The sequence below is a fragment of the Pezoporus flaviventris genome, unplaced genomic scaffold (assembly GCF_033815535.1).
Source record: "Pezoporus flaviventris isolate CSIRO_AGI_PZ_B2104156 unplaced genomic scaffold, CSIRO_AGI_Pfla_v1 ptg000040l, whole genome shotgun sequence".
NCBI lineage: Eukaryota > Metazoa > Chordata > Aves > Psittaciformes > Psittacidae > Pezoporus > Pezoporus flaviventris.
In genome coordinates, this window is record NW_026892588.1 from 2,688,728 (window position 1) to 2,703,123 (window position 14,396).

General features: G+C 43.7%; 1 protein-coding gene across 2 annotated transcripts in view; it reads right to left on the bottom strand.

Annotated features, from left to right (window-relative positions):
- Window positions 1-14,396, bottom strand: part of PIK3CB (phosphatidylinositol-4,5-bisphosphate 3-kinase catalytic subunit beta) — a 103,191-nt gene that overhangs the window by 80,795 nt on the left and 8,000 nt on the right. The window contains exon 2 of one of the 2 annotated variants that reach the window (XM_061465443.1): window positions 1,689-1,859. The exons of the other annotated variant lie outside the window; for it this stretch is intronic. The gene's annotated coding sequence lies outside the window, so the exon portion shown is untranslated. The remainder of the gene's footprint in view (window positions 1-1,688; window positions 1,860-14,396) is intronic. 2 annotated transcript variants of the gene reach the window in all.

The following is a 14,396-nucleotide window of genomic DNA, read 5'->3' on the forward strand; positions in this document are numbered from 1 at the left end:
GTTGCGGCGGCCGTTAACCGTCGCTCCTCGCTGCGCAACGCACAAAGGGCGGCCCCGCGCTCCTCACGACTGCTGACAAACGGCCTCTGCCGCCGGCCGAAACCTGCCCCCGCGCCGGGAAGAGGGCAGCGCCTCCCGCCCGGGTTGAGCAACCCCCGTGTCGCAACGGGTGGCAGCCGAGAAGAGCGCTCCCTCTTCCTGCGGAGCTCGGCGCCGCGGCGCAAGGAGGCACCGAAACAAGCCGAAGGGAAGCCCCGCCGCACCTCGGCCCCCCGCCAAGCAGACCTGCCCGCCCGCGGATGTCCCGCCGGTCCGTCCCGTCTCTCCTTCAGAGCGCAGCGTCCGCCCGCCTGCCGTCGCACACCCACCTGCCCGTGCAGCAGCGGCCGCCGCCGTCTCCGTCGCCGCCCGCAGCCAGCGCGGCGGCCCTGGCGCTAGCGGGGAGCCTGCTCCCTCACGCCGCCACCGGCAGCGACCGCGCCGCGTTCCTGCGTCCTCCGAGCGTACAGCCCCGGTGCCGGGGTTACCTAGGCGATAGCTTCGCCTACGGGTCCTGGCCCCGCCCCCTTGGCCGCTGGCCGCCAATCCGCTCGCAGCTTTCAGTATCAAACCTCGGGCGCCGACCAATCGGGCGGCGCGTCCCCGCCCCGTCTGAGCGCTCCCGGGTCCATTTTCCCGTGAGGGGCGAAGCCGGCCCCGCGGAGCCAGCGGTGAAATACCCCTTTGGGAGCTCCAGCGGAGCTCAGCAGCGACCGCGGCCTCCCCGCCCGCTCATCTGCTTTCCCCCGCTCCTTTGGCGCTCCCTGGCCGCGTTCCTCACTCGCAGTGCCGGCCACCGCGGGGGTAAGCGCCCCAACGCCTCCTCCAGCGGCCGGGCTCAGGCATCAGGACGGGTCTAAGCGTGGTCTAGGAGACTGAAAGAGGCAGTCGTTCTGTTCTCACTGGAAAAGGCTCATCAAAGAGCAGGCTTCGCTAAGTGGCTTTTGGAAATCAGCAGGGAAGACCTCATTAGAGCAGCTTATTGCCTTGCCAATGATTTCCGTGATACAGCCTCGTTTTAAGAGCCTTGGTGCTGAGCTGTTAGGAATAATTGCATTGAAAGGGGTATGTGTAAAAAATCGGTGGCTTCTTCAAAGAAGCAATCAAAGAAACACAATGTAGAATGTAACTAGTAATGAAGCAACTTGGTTTTGCATGCAGCTAGCACCGTCCCCACCCACTGAAATCAGCAGAAACATTCCTACTACCTTTAATGAAAATAGGGCAAGGCATAGCATATCCCTGTCCACATTCAAAGACTATGATCATATTATGCATACTTTAACATCCTTATGCTAATAATCAAGCTGTATTACTAGTCTTGTCTATTCTACTCTGCTCATTTTCCCAGTTATTCCAGTTCTGACAATAGAAAGATGGACAATCTACTTCTTCATCAACCTCACTTCCCAATGCTCAAGGCATTAAAACTTCATTAAATCTGGGTTAGAAAACATCTAGGGGATGTTTAGTTGTTTGTTACAAACAAACCAATGCACTGCAACAAGGACTGACTGGAAATTTATGGGAAGGACAATGATCTCTCCACTCTTTTCAGCAAATGTGTTTTGCACTCACAGTGGGCACACAATACAACATCTAGGCAAATCTCAGTGGAAGGGCAGAAGTTAGTAAGAAGCCTTGCCTACAGCGTGTCAGTTGCCTTCACAGCTCGTCTGTTGTGTGCACCAACTAACAGTTCCCCTTCCTGCTTTTAACCAGTTCTTCTAAGGCCGCTCAGTACCACAAGGCGCTGTTTCTGACCTTGCTGCTGCTTCATACCGCAGGAGTGTGGTAACTTCACTTGACTTCCCCTCTTCCTGGAAGAAAAAGCCAATAGTTTTCAAGCAAAACTTGTTTATGATCTTGTTTGTACAGATCGTACAAAGACATCATTTCTATAGATAGTGCTCTATATAATGAAGTTCAGTTCAGCACATTGACTCTTTTGTTTAAAGTTTACATTGTTACTTATTTCTGAAAAATAAGGTATTAATGAAATGCAGCAGTGCAAAAACCATCCCATTTTCAAACCATTCTAATAATTGTGAGTTTGACATTAAATATCCATATAGTCTTGGCTTAGGTATTCACATCTTGGCTTGCTAGTTGGCCTCACTTATGACAAATGGGTTCGTACCTGGAAAGGATAGATAATGTGTTTTTTAGAAAAGAGCTACTGGCTCTGGATCTTGCACCTTTAGGTTGTTGTTCTACAGGACCAAATGTGGACTTTGTAAAGCGTAAGTCAACTATGTGAGTGATTTACCAGACTGAGCAGAGGGCTACAATCCAGAAACTTCAAAATCTATCTATTGTGCTGCCATCTTCTCCATTTAATAACAATGCCTTAAAGTATCTGTCAGGCATAGAGCCCCAAGCACTTAAAAATTGTCTTGTATAGACTATTTCTGCTATATCTATGAATAGCATTTAATGAAATCTGCCTATGCAGAGTTTTTCTGTAGGACTGTAATCCCTGACTTCAAATTTCTTCTCCATTCTGTGTTTTAATGCCTCCAAATACAATATCAGTATTTAGCAGTAGGAGCAAAGAGACCTCAATCAGTACTTATCAACGTATTTCAGATTATAGTCAATTAACTTGCATGCTATTCATGCTCTTATCACACATAGAGTTACGGACGGTGTGTGCAATATGAATAAGGAACTCATCTTGAAACATCTTAAAGAAACTTTCTTATACCCTAATGTGGCAATGGAAAAAAAAACCAAGGCTTTAACTAAAGGCTTTAACTATAATTTTACTTTTCAATTTCCTTACCTTTAGGTTCTCTTTCTTCCCACCCCCCTTCACAAAACAACCAATGTTCTACTACTTATTCTACACACACACACCCCCCCCCCCAGGCTATTGTTACATGTGTTGTCAGAATAACAAGAGTTTTGTCTAAAAAAGCTGTATCTGAGTCATGTCTGCATGTGAAACAGCTGTACACCTAGGGCATACTCTTGGTCACTTGAAAATGGGTCATTTTCAGCATTCTGGGTGTACTTTATTTTATCACTGTATCACCGCAGTGGTCAGAAGAAAGGAACTAACACACAAGTCATCTGTGCATCTGTGGACATCACAGAGCTGTGGCAGCAGACCCAGATGGAGGGAGAAGGAAAATCTAAGTGGAAATGCCATGTGAAGGACATTCGGCCTAATGTAGAAAAAGCTGGTCTGAAAAGAACTCAAGTTAGTAAGGACAACAATCCAGAACACAGCTGAGTATTAGAAATAATTGCTCACAAGACTTAAATGCTCATAGCAACTTGCTAGTGCCCAATATTGGGATACAATGGCAACATCTTCAAACCAAATCAGCTTTGTGTAGCTAATGAGGAATGTTTTGTGGTGAATACAGAATACCATGAGAATCTCTCATGAATACTTGTTTTCTTAGAAATGATGATAAAAAAAAAGAAGTTATATTCAAAATTATGTGAGCAATGGTAGGGAGAATAATGGTCATTCTACACTGTGTGGTCATTCCTTTGTCAGCATGCTGGCAAATAAAAGGCTTCAGAAGATCTTGTGTATGAAAAATAACATGACAGTCTCCTCAGCAGTCACTAGAAAAAAGGCCAGTTTGAATTATAACATTCAAAAAATAGCTTACCTGGAATTAAGAAAAACAACTTTCATGCCCCATTGTAAATCCCTTCATCTACACTAGAAAAACATGTCCCCTGTTACCTGAGGTTGTAGGTTGTTACCATTTGGGGGACAGAATCTCTCTTTAGTCACTGAAATTCAAGTGTTGTTAAGCAGCAAGTAAATAATTTTGGTGTGACTCTTTCAAGCCATGTGTTTGGAAAAAAAGTCACAAGAACCAGGTTTAACCATTGAAGTCTATATTTAATTTCCTAAAAAGCAAATACTGAGATTCCCAAGGAATTTTGTACGCTGAAAGTAAATGATATGATAGAGAAGATACAGTACGTGGATAGTATGATCCACATACTGTAACAGTCTCAATAAAAGCTGGCTTGCTGGATTGGACCTTCCCCATCTCTGCAGACATTAGACCACTCTTTGAAATCAAAGCTGGCCATTGCCATTAGTGCCTCTCAGGGTGCACTGATAACAGCATGGTGAAAAACTCAGCAGAACACACTCGCTCAATTTCATAAGAGTAACAGTCCCTCAAAGGTGGTTCCGTACAGCATGCTGCTCTCCTTGCCTGCCTTTACACCAGCATGTGTGTCTATAATAAGCTTCTCTTTGTTTCTCACACTGACTCCAGTGAAGGGGGAGGCAGCAGCAAATAATGGACTGAGTGACATTCAGTACCAGACTGCAAATGCAGATGTCAGACAAAACAGATGCTGAATTCAGCTAATGAAGCTACAGCTTGCAGCAAGAACAAGCAGCTTTTAACAGTGCTTTGCTAAACCAAGTTATTTAATACATGTAAAATTTAGTGGAAAAGTTCTCTGAGAACTTATAGCATGTGTATGGAAGCCAGAGAGGCAAACCATCCTCTTACCTACAGCAGCACCTCAAATAGCCAGCAGCATTGATACCCAAACACTCAGCATCCTGACATTTCACTGTTCCACTCCCCTACAGTCAGAGGCCTCTCATCTTAAAGTTTTAAGCCTAACTTCAATGACGTAAAGCCACTTGAAATAGAAGGCTGGAGGAACTCAAGCTCCCTAACCTCCCATAGCCTCTGTAGCACGCCAGAAGTGTCAGGAGGTCAACTGATCCACACATCAGGGCAGACAGAGCCCTGCTGTGAATGAGTGAGCTCAGTTCCTTCCCCTTTTTGCCACCTAGGCAAGCTGCATGAGTAGGTCCAAACTGGAGAGAGGCCTTAATGCACCAAATCTCTCCTGGAGCACCGGCTTTGTACATTATCCTGCAGAGTATGACTGCTTCTCTGGCTCCCTACACCTGGGACTGGGGGATTGGAAAGGAGAGTCCCTCTGTACTGAGGCTGCAAGTGTGCCAGTAAGAGTTGGGAACAGAATACTCCTACTTTGCGATGTAAACCTACACCTAGAAGGTACATCATTGTATTGTACTGTATAATATCTCCACATAGTTAAAACTTTTCCTGCTTCTTAACACAGGTTTTGCAAAACCAGTTCTATTCAGGACTACAAAATAACTTTTTTCATCAAAAAATCTTGAATAGCCACTGCCTAATAGAACCAGGACTTGTGCCCACGTGTACTCTCACACACCAGACAGCCAAGTCTCCCACCAGCTGTTACCTCGGCTGCCCAATTTATGGGCTTGACCTCATACCCAGTATTAACATATTTGTGTAATAGAAAGCAGCATTGGTTTGTCAGAATTGCCAGGTTTCAGATGAGGCGCTGAGTTCCCTTGTGTTATTTCTGCTGACTTTTCTAATCAAATATAAAGATCCCATGACACATTTTGACAAAAAGTAGGGCACAGCCGGCTTATTTATTCTTTTGCTAAAAATAGGCTTCAATGTCCAGCAGGTTGCAATGTGTTAGATAGCACTTTGAGTCTAACAGCTGCTGTACCTGCCTTGACACAGCTCTATTAGCAGTTCATCTTTGCCATATGTTCATTATGAAAGTCAAACATCAGGCTTCACAATTACTTCAGTAGATCCATTTTGTTAAAATGCTTACTAGGATTAGACTATCCAGCAATTGAAAAGGCAATAAAAGACCTTCTCATCCTTACCAGAGGAGTTTCTGACACCCTTCCAAGCACAGCGCAGCAGTTTTACATCTCTTGGGTTAATGGTATATTACTATTATCAGCGAGAGGCAATGACTAAGAGGAGATTTGTTACAGGAACTGGAATTCAAATGATTCAAAGAAACCCACCTTCTTTACATATTTATTTTCCAGCTACCCTTTTTGTCTTATTCTGATAACAGAACAGATATAAGCATGAAAATTCATAATGATCATGAATAATACTGAGTCTATCACATCTTCTAATGACTATAGATGTGAAATATGCTATTATTCCTCTTTTTGGCCTTGCAGAAGACTTTCAACTGATGTTATATCAAGTTTGCTTAGAGAAGTTCATTGTCAAGCCACAGTGGTGTAAGTCACAGTAAAATTTCATTTTGTGTAGAACCACTGTAAGACAGAAAACACAGATTCTTTAACCCCAATTTACATGGACGTGGTTACCCTGTGACTCAAATACATTTAGTGACCTTCAGTACACAGTGAGTATCACTCTGGATTTGGTCATGTGCCATTTGTGGACCATGAAAGACTTGCTCAAAAACAGATCTTTCTTTATCTTGCCCAAGTTATATGTCATGTGCCAAAGAAAGAGAGAAAAGCAAATGTGATATATTACTGCTACCATAAAACACAGATAATTCATTAACATTTTGCTAGCCCATAGAAAACCAGGATAACTTCAACCTCGTTGATAATTACACACTACTAGAAAGCTACTTTATCTACACCTACATATAGGGCAAACTGAAAAAGTTCATGCGAAATGTTATAAATCAGCAAGTACAAGAAAAACAAGGGCTACAAGCAACATCAATCCTCTGAAAGTACCAGTTCTTAGCTACAAATGGACTTTTATTTTGGATTCCTTATTTAAAATTTCAGGTTTTAAATTCTTCCCTGTGGTGAATGTGCTACAATTTTAATACTATTTATGAGTTCCTATTTTTAAAAGGACTATAAAAGATACATATATCTAGCAGATAGGCATTCCAAAGGCATTTATAGATTTCTTAAGGATGCTTCAAGTTTCTAGAAGCTTCTCTAATACTAATTCACTAACATCTAATCATATCAATGCCCTTTTGTTATACAACTCTTATCCTACACTAAGATCACTGCAGAGTCACCAAGACACACTGAAATCAGTGAGAATCACGAATATTCAGTGCTCTGCTGAAACAACCAGAAACACTTTCTCTCACAGCTCTATTAATTTCACTTCCCATGATCAGGAGCCCTGAGTGCCAGCCTCAGAAAAAACAGCATTCCGACGCATTTCAGACCAGCGTCCACAAAGCGCGCAGCCAATGCAGGAGACATTCTGGTAGTGCATCTACAGTACTAGCTCATCTCACAACACTCGGCACAATCTTGGGTTGAATCCTGAATCAGGAAGACTCATGTTATTTCTAGGAATTACATTTTAGGCAGTTTCTTGTAGCTACACATGCATCATCTTCAATTTTCAGTCCACAACAGCTAACGTTACAAAATCTGGGTAGATGCCAAAAAAAAAGAAAGGTTGGGGCATAGGAGGAAAAATGTATTCTTATTGTTATGCTTACTTTCAAAACTAACACATTAATCCTGCCTTACTGATTTGGAAACTCCAAACTTCGTGCTAAACTGCTTTTTACAACAATGTTTTCAGCTACTGATTACCCAGATCAAAATATGTGTGTGTTTCACCCACTCTGTCTGGCAATCTATCACAAGTCTGAAAGCTTCATTTATATGACTCATATGCCTTTAGATCCAGCAACTGTGCAAATGATGCCAAGTCTCTATTTATCACAGCTTTGTCAGCGAAACAAATCATTCAGCAGGTGAATCATGAAATTACTGTCTGTGTGGATGCTAAGTAAACACAGAGGGGAGCAGAGAGCTGCCAGCTTAACTTCACGCTTCGCAATCTGTCTCTGCCTCCCATCTCCTCCACTGTATCCCTGTGACATTGCTAATATGAGCAGACAAACTCTTCCTGCCTTTTTCCCAATACACAACCCTTTTGGCTGCAGTTCAGAAAGCCCTTTAGACACATCAGGAAAACTGAAGCATGTGCTTAAGTAACTTGCTCAGAAGAGAGTGTTTGCTGCATATGCCTCTGAGAAGTGCATCCAATTTAAATGGCTCTACCATTTACTGTGTAGCTGTCCTGCTGCAGGGGGCTCATAGATGGCTTTTGCTTCAATTCTGTTCTACAATGAAGAAAGGCTGGCAGGATATCACTGCTCAGAGAAGGGCTAGGCATCTAGACAAGGTTAGGTCGCTTTGCAAGACAACACATTCCAAAAGTTCAGGAAGATGTGGCTGAAGAGTGGTTTCTTTCTTTTTAATTATTCCTGGAATGTACCTTATAGCTACCTTCTCGGGCAATCAACAGCAAAATATTCCAGGGGGAGCAAACAAATTCTTCTGCAAAGCCATTCCTCCCTGCTCCACCCAGGCTGACATTACACAAGTTGAATAATGCATGTCAAGGTATTAAGTAACATGAAAACATTTCCAGTAACTGTTTCTGCTGCAGTCCTTGGCTTAACTGGTATTGCTTCCCTTTGTGATAATGGAAAAACAACTTCCTCAGTTCCTCTGCACCTAAAGCTTATTAATGAAGCATTTCTAGAGGAGGCCACAGAGATTCTGCAAGGGCTGGAGCAGCTCTGCTCTAGAGCCAGGCTGAGAGAGCTGGGCTGGTTCAGCCTGGAGAAGAGAAGGGTCCTGAATGGGAGACCTTAGAGCAGCTCCAGTGCCTAAAGGGGCTACAAGAAACCTGGAGAGAGATTTTGACAAGGGCCTGTAGGGACAGGACAAGGGGGAATGGCTTTAACCTGACAGAGGGGAGATTGAGATCAGACATTAGGCAGAAGTTCTTCCATGTGAGGGTGCTGAGGCACTGGCACAGAGTGCCCTGAGAAGCTGTGGCTACCCCATCCCTGGCAGTGTTCAAGGCCCGGTTGGATGTGGCTTGGAGCAACCTGCTCTAGTGGAAGGTGTCCCTGCCTATGGCAGCGGTTGGAACTGGATGAGCTTTAAGGTCCCTTCCAACACAAACCATTCTATGATTCCCTACCAATCACTGACTGGAATCTTCCTCCTCCCCTATCTCCCAATATAGATCTTAAACCCCTTGAAACTTACCCAATGAAGCTTAACTCTGAGGTGTCCTCTGAAAGTTCCTGCCTGGCCTTAAAGACTACACAGTGGGGTAACTTGATGTCCCAAAAATATTAGAGTTGTGGTAAGGATAAATGACAAAATCCAACTGGAAATAGGCTGGGTTCTTCTCATACCACCAAGGCTGTTTTACATGAGCCATCATGAATCAGCCAACAGTATGTCCCCTCTCCCCAGTTTTGGTTTATGTATTGTCACATGTTTTTCCCAAAGGTGTGAGAACATAGTATTGAGAAGACACAGTCCTTGTCAATCCAGAAGAGGAAATCCCCTTGGAATTTAGTATTGCTTTAGGCATGCACACTGTTTGCACAGCATATGCCAGTAATTCCTTTTACTTCACCGTCTACGACACTCCACCACAGGGACAAATGCAATTCTGAGCTAACCAGCCAAAAGGGGACATGCTTAAAAGCAAAAACATCACTAGGATGAAGATGAGCTCCTGAATCACCTTCATGAGACTCAGAACCATTAGTCCCAAAGGAGAACTACCAAAGGAAATATCTGGGATTTTCCATTGCAATTTGTACTTTCTCAAATTGATTTCTGTAGGAGAGACCTGACCTAGGGTCAAGGATCTGACGAATGACCCGGAAAAAACACCAAATTCCACTCCAAAAAGTGCTTGGGCAAAAAGTTTGGAGAGAGCTGTTAAGACAGGTGAAGTCATGCATTCTCTATAACTTTTTCCAAGTATAAATTGTTTCTTTTAATGTCCATTAAGTGCACAGGGTGAGAGTTGTGGGGCAAGTTGGGGTTTTTTAATGTGACTTTGATAAGAATTCGTAATCCATGGCACACATGGTCTAACACAAGGTAAGAACATTCAAAGAACAGGAGATTAACAACTTGTTACACTGCTGATCACTTGGCTCCAATACACGTTTTGGAAGACTTCCTTACAAGTGAAGTTAGCTTCCCTGGGCCTTATTATTGAGTTTCAACAAGACTGCTCCCAGAGATAAACTACAGCTAGTGGGAAATGTGCTCCTGTTTGGGCAATACATGGAAAGCAGCAATACCAGAGAACAACCTCCTTCAAACCCTCTTTCCCCCTGCTTACACCAGTAGCCTTTTTGGCCTCATCTCCCACATCTGGATGAGAACAGGTTAGCAGTACTGAATACCACAGCTCCCAGCTCCAAGGCCACCAGCCTGTAGTCAGCTTCCCACCTATGTACAGTAACTGCGCACTGATATCAGTGACTGTTCAAAGACAGTAAAGCATAAGGGCACAGAAATTATGGCCACCATGGCAAAATCAGATCACAAGAACATAAAAACTATTGTGCACACCTCAGTAACTGATGTGGGTCTGTTTTTCTGTCTGGGCTGATCAGGACAGACACAAAGCAAAAACCAGACCAGAATCAGCCTTTCCTGCTCAGAAAACAGTTTCCAGCACCACAGCAGTGAGTTAATGATTGCATTACAGCTATCACAGGAGCGCCAGTGCTCAGTAGGAGTGTTTTGATGAAAGGTTTTGAATAATATTTCCATGATGCCTTTGGTTCCCTCAGAGAAGAGGAACTATTGAAACACCAAACCATCCACAAACACCTCTGGGGAAAGCTTTGGCCAGCCACTGCTTCTTTCCTGAGAAAGAGTAACTCACTGCATTATTAATTCTCTATTCTGTGAAACAACTTCTGTGTGTGTGTCAAAGACTAATAAAACTACTAATTTCCAGACTCTAAGAACATTACTGCCAGGACTAAGTGGACTTTTGGATGTACCAGTGGCTTCTAGACTTTGCAAGTACTTGTATTCAACTGAAAAGCTGCTTATTTTTCAGTCAAGGCACTGAGGGCACCAAAGCTCAGGTATAGAATCCCAGACTGGTCTGGGTTGGAAGGGACCTCAAAGCTCATCCAGTTCCAGCCCCCTGCCGTGGGCAGGGACACCTTCCACTAGAGCAGGTTGCTCCAAGCCCCGTCCAACCTGGCCTTGAACACTGCCAGCAATGGGGCAGCCACAGCTTCTCTGGGCACCCTGTGCCAGCGCCTCAGCACCCTCACAGGGAAGAACTCCTTCCTTATATTTAATCTGAACTTCCCCTGTTTAAGTTTAAACCCATTACTTCTTGTCCTATCACTACAGTCCCTGATTAAGAGCCACTCTCCAGTACCCTTGTAGGCCCCCTTCAGATATTGGAACCTCTGGGCTCTCCACGCAGCCTTCTCTCCTCCAGGCTGAACAGCCCCAACTTTCTCAGCCTGTCTTCATACGGGAGGTGCTCCAGCCCCTGATCATCCCTGTGGCCTCCTGTGGACTTGCTCCAGCAAGTCCTTCTTATGCTGGGGACACCAGGGGAATGTGATGACAGCAAAAGAAATGCATTTGCACTCTCCTTTACTCCTCCACCACCATCGTCTGCAAACAGGACACATGTCCCCCAGCTCCTGCCCAGAGACATCTCTGCAGGGCCCTGGGGAAGAGGCAGGAATCTGCCACAGCCTCTGCACAAGCAGCACATGGGCTAAAGCATGACATGGTGCTGCAGACAGAGAGAAGAGGGGCTTTATAGGTATGCACAGTGCACACATGCATAGATCAATGTAATCCACACCTCCCTGCAACTTCACAGCAATTTGATCTTCTATTTTTTTAATACAGGCGAGAAACGACAGAGCTCAGCCTAACATCCACCACAGTGCTGTTGTCAGGCAGGTTCTGGCAGGAGTGCAGCAGCCCCTGGGCAGCAGTACAGCCTCCTAGCCCCCTCTGTATGAGTCCTGAGTACCACATCCTGCCAGGGACCAGGGAGTCTGGGCACTCATCCCACAGAGAATAATGACTATGTAAGGCCAAGACCAGATGACAATAACAGCCCATACACATCTGGATTATGGAAATGTCTACGTACCTGTCTATCCATAGATATGTGTCTGTCCTCACCACAGTATGGCAACTCACATTGTTTCAAGAGGGGATCTTTGGGAAGCCTATTTCAACTGCAGTGATCTGCATCCTAAATTGCAGTGAGCTGCTAAAGAAAAGCATGGTGTAATGCCATTAAACAAGAACACGCTGCCTTTAATTATTCCATGCAAATCCAACAGCATTTCTAATGCCACCATACAACTGGCACAAACACAGAATCATTTAGGCCAAAACTTCAAACGCATCCTTACAGTAAGCTGTATTTAAAATTCCTTTTGCCCAGTACAACTTCCAGTTAGGGTCAATCAAACATAGAATCATAGAATAGTTAGAGGTGGAAAGGACATTAAGGTCATCCAGTTCCAACCCCCCTGCCACCTCACACTAGACCATGTCACCCAAGGGGTGATTCACAACAGCACAAAGTATGAAGCGTCAGCTGTCATGCACCTTCAAAATACCATATTTGTTCTCAAGTGCCATTAACAACAAATGGATCCAATACTTAACCACAATAGAAGAAAAAAGTCTTCTTCTAGGGTGGAACAAGGAGGCCAGCAGTTCAAATATCTTCTTACAGCTGTTGCTAAATTGCAGCTATTATAAACGATAGAGTATGAAACGTCAGAGAGAGAAGAATTAGTGGAAAAGAAAATGTCTATTTGTGAAATAACTGCCTGTAAACTTCAAAACCATCCTATGCCAATTTCTTTATATCTAAAATAAGCTCTGAAAACGTTATGATTTAACATTAGTGCTTTGCTTTAATAATTTAACTTTAAAACGTGTACTTAACCTTTAAATCTTGACTCTAATGCTACATATCCCCCTGAATAAAGTATTAGAGAGTTACATAGCTTGTCTCTTCTCACCTTAGTCACATCTGAAACTACCACTTTTCACAGGTACATGTTAAAAAAGAATACACAGATCTGGAAAACGAGGTCCTGTTACAGGATTGTTACTTTCGAAGATTATGCCATTGTACTTTGTGATTTAATCATTTTATGCAAATCTAAGAATCAATAATGCTTAGCTAAATTAGCATTTACCACAAACATACCTTGACAAACTGAGCATGATTTTCTATGGCTGTTTTCTCTCCTTCCCCCATGACTTCATCTGAGGGAATAGATACACAGTTCTATGGTGGTTTGCCCATATGAACTCTATTAAAAACTCGATTATTTCGAGTTGCTAAGAATCATGCTACAACCTCCCTCCAAAGATGAAAAAATACCAACAGAGCCTAATTGCAGAGCTGATTGCACTGTGTAAACCCTGAATTAAACAACAACATAGGAAGACTCAGAAAAAGATACTTTGTGCTTCTCACTGCAGCAACAACTCCTCTGGGTGCCTGCCCCTTAGAGCACTGAGCATCATACTGGTTTTCCACACCCTGCTAAAATATACCTGAAAGGTGCTTCTGGATTGATGTTTCAAAGGACAAACTGGTGCCCCATGCTGCACACTGACCCTGAAACAAATGATATTAAATAAGCCCTTCTGGGCAATCTCTGAAGAAATCACACCCCAGTGAGATAACTCTTAACAAGCACCCAAGCACAGATCTTCAGAGAGAACAGGCAAGTTCTGTCACAAAAGGGGTGCCTCATGGTGGCACACAAACACATTAGGGTTAAATTTAAGGCTGCTGAAGTCAGAAAACTACAAATGAATGGCTCCATCGCAAGTTCACTGTCAGTTCTGCATTACTGCAGTTGCTTGCTTCAAGTCCATTCAATCATAGAATGGTTTGGGTTGGAAGGGACCTTAAAGCTCATCCAGTTCCAACCCCTGCCACAGGCAGGGACACCTTCCACTAGAGCAGGTTGCTCCAAGCCCTGTCCAACCTGGCCTCGAACACTGCCAGCGATGGGGCAGCCACAGCTTCTCTGGGCAACCTCTGTCAACCTCACCACCCTCATAGAATGTTGTCATAATGTCTAATCTAAATCCAAATATATAATAATAATAATAAATAGATAATGACAATTACACATTATTTTTGTTATGTAATAATAACTATTAAAATAAATCTAAAGTTCTTTCACAGATACTGAGATGCTGAGTATCTTAATTAGCAATCTGCCTTTTTAATGCAGAGTCACAATTAGCTTTGCACTCTGTGGCTGTAGTGATCAATTCCACATACCCACACATGTAACCTTAGACAAATGAGCAATCCTGCTGAGTTCAACTGTCTTTCCAAACCTATCTGTGCTCAGCACATGGCGGGTTCTGTACATTCTGCCCTTTTCCACCCATCCCCTCTTTTTATAGCCTTTCCGTCTAGTTGGCTATGATTTTCCAAGGTTTCAAGTTCACCTTTTTCCTTTCAGTTTTTCCTATCCGACCTACACTGTAATGATATTAAGGGAGACACTTGTTAAAGAACTAGCTTAACTCCATTTCTTTCCACATTGTTTCTCCAAACTGGCTGGCTGGCTGAGTGCGGCCTTTCCAAAGGTACTTGGCAGAGGCCGGTCATTTGGCAAGTTGTTTTTCCAATTTTTGTCAGTCTGAGGTTTAAAATCGGTATCAAATGATTTTTGTTACATCAGATTAGAAAAGAAAAGCTTTCTTAGCT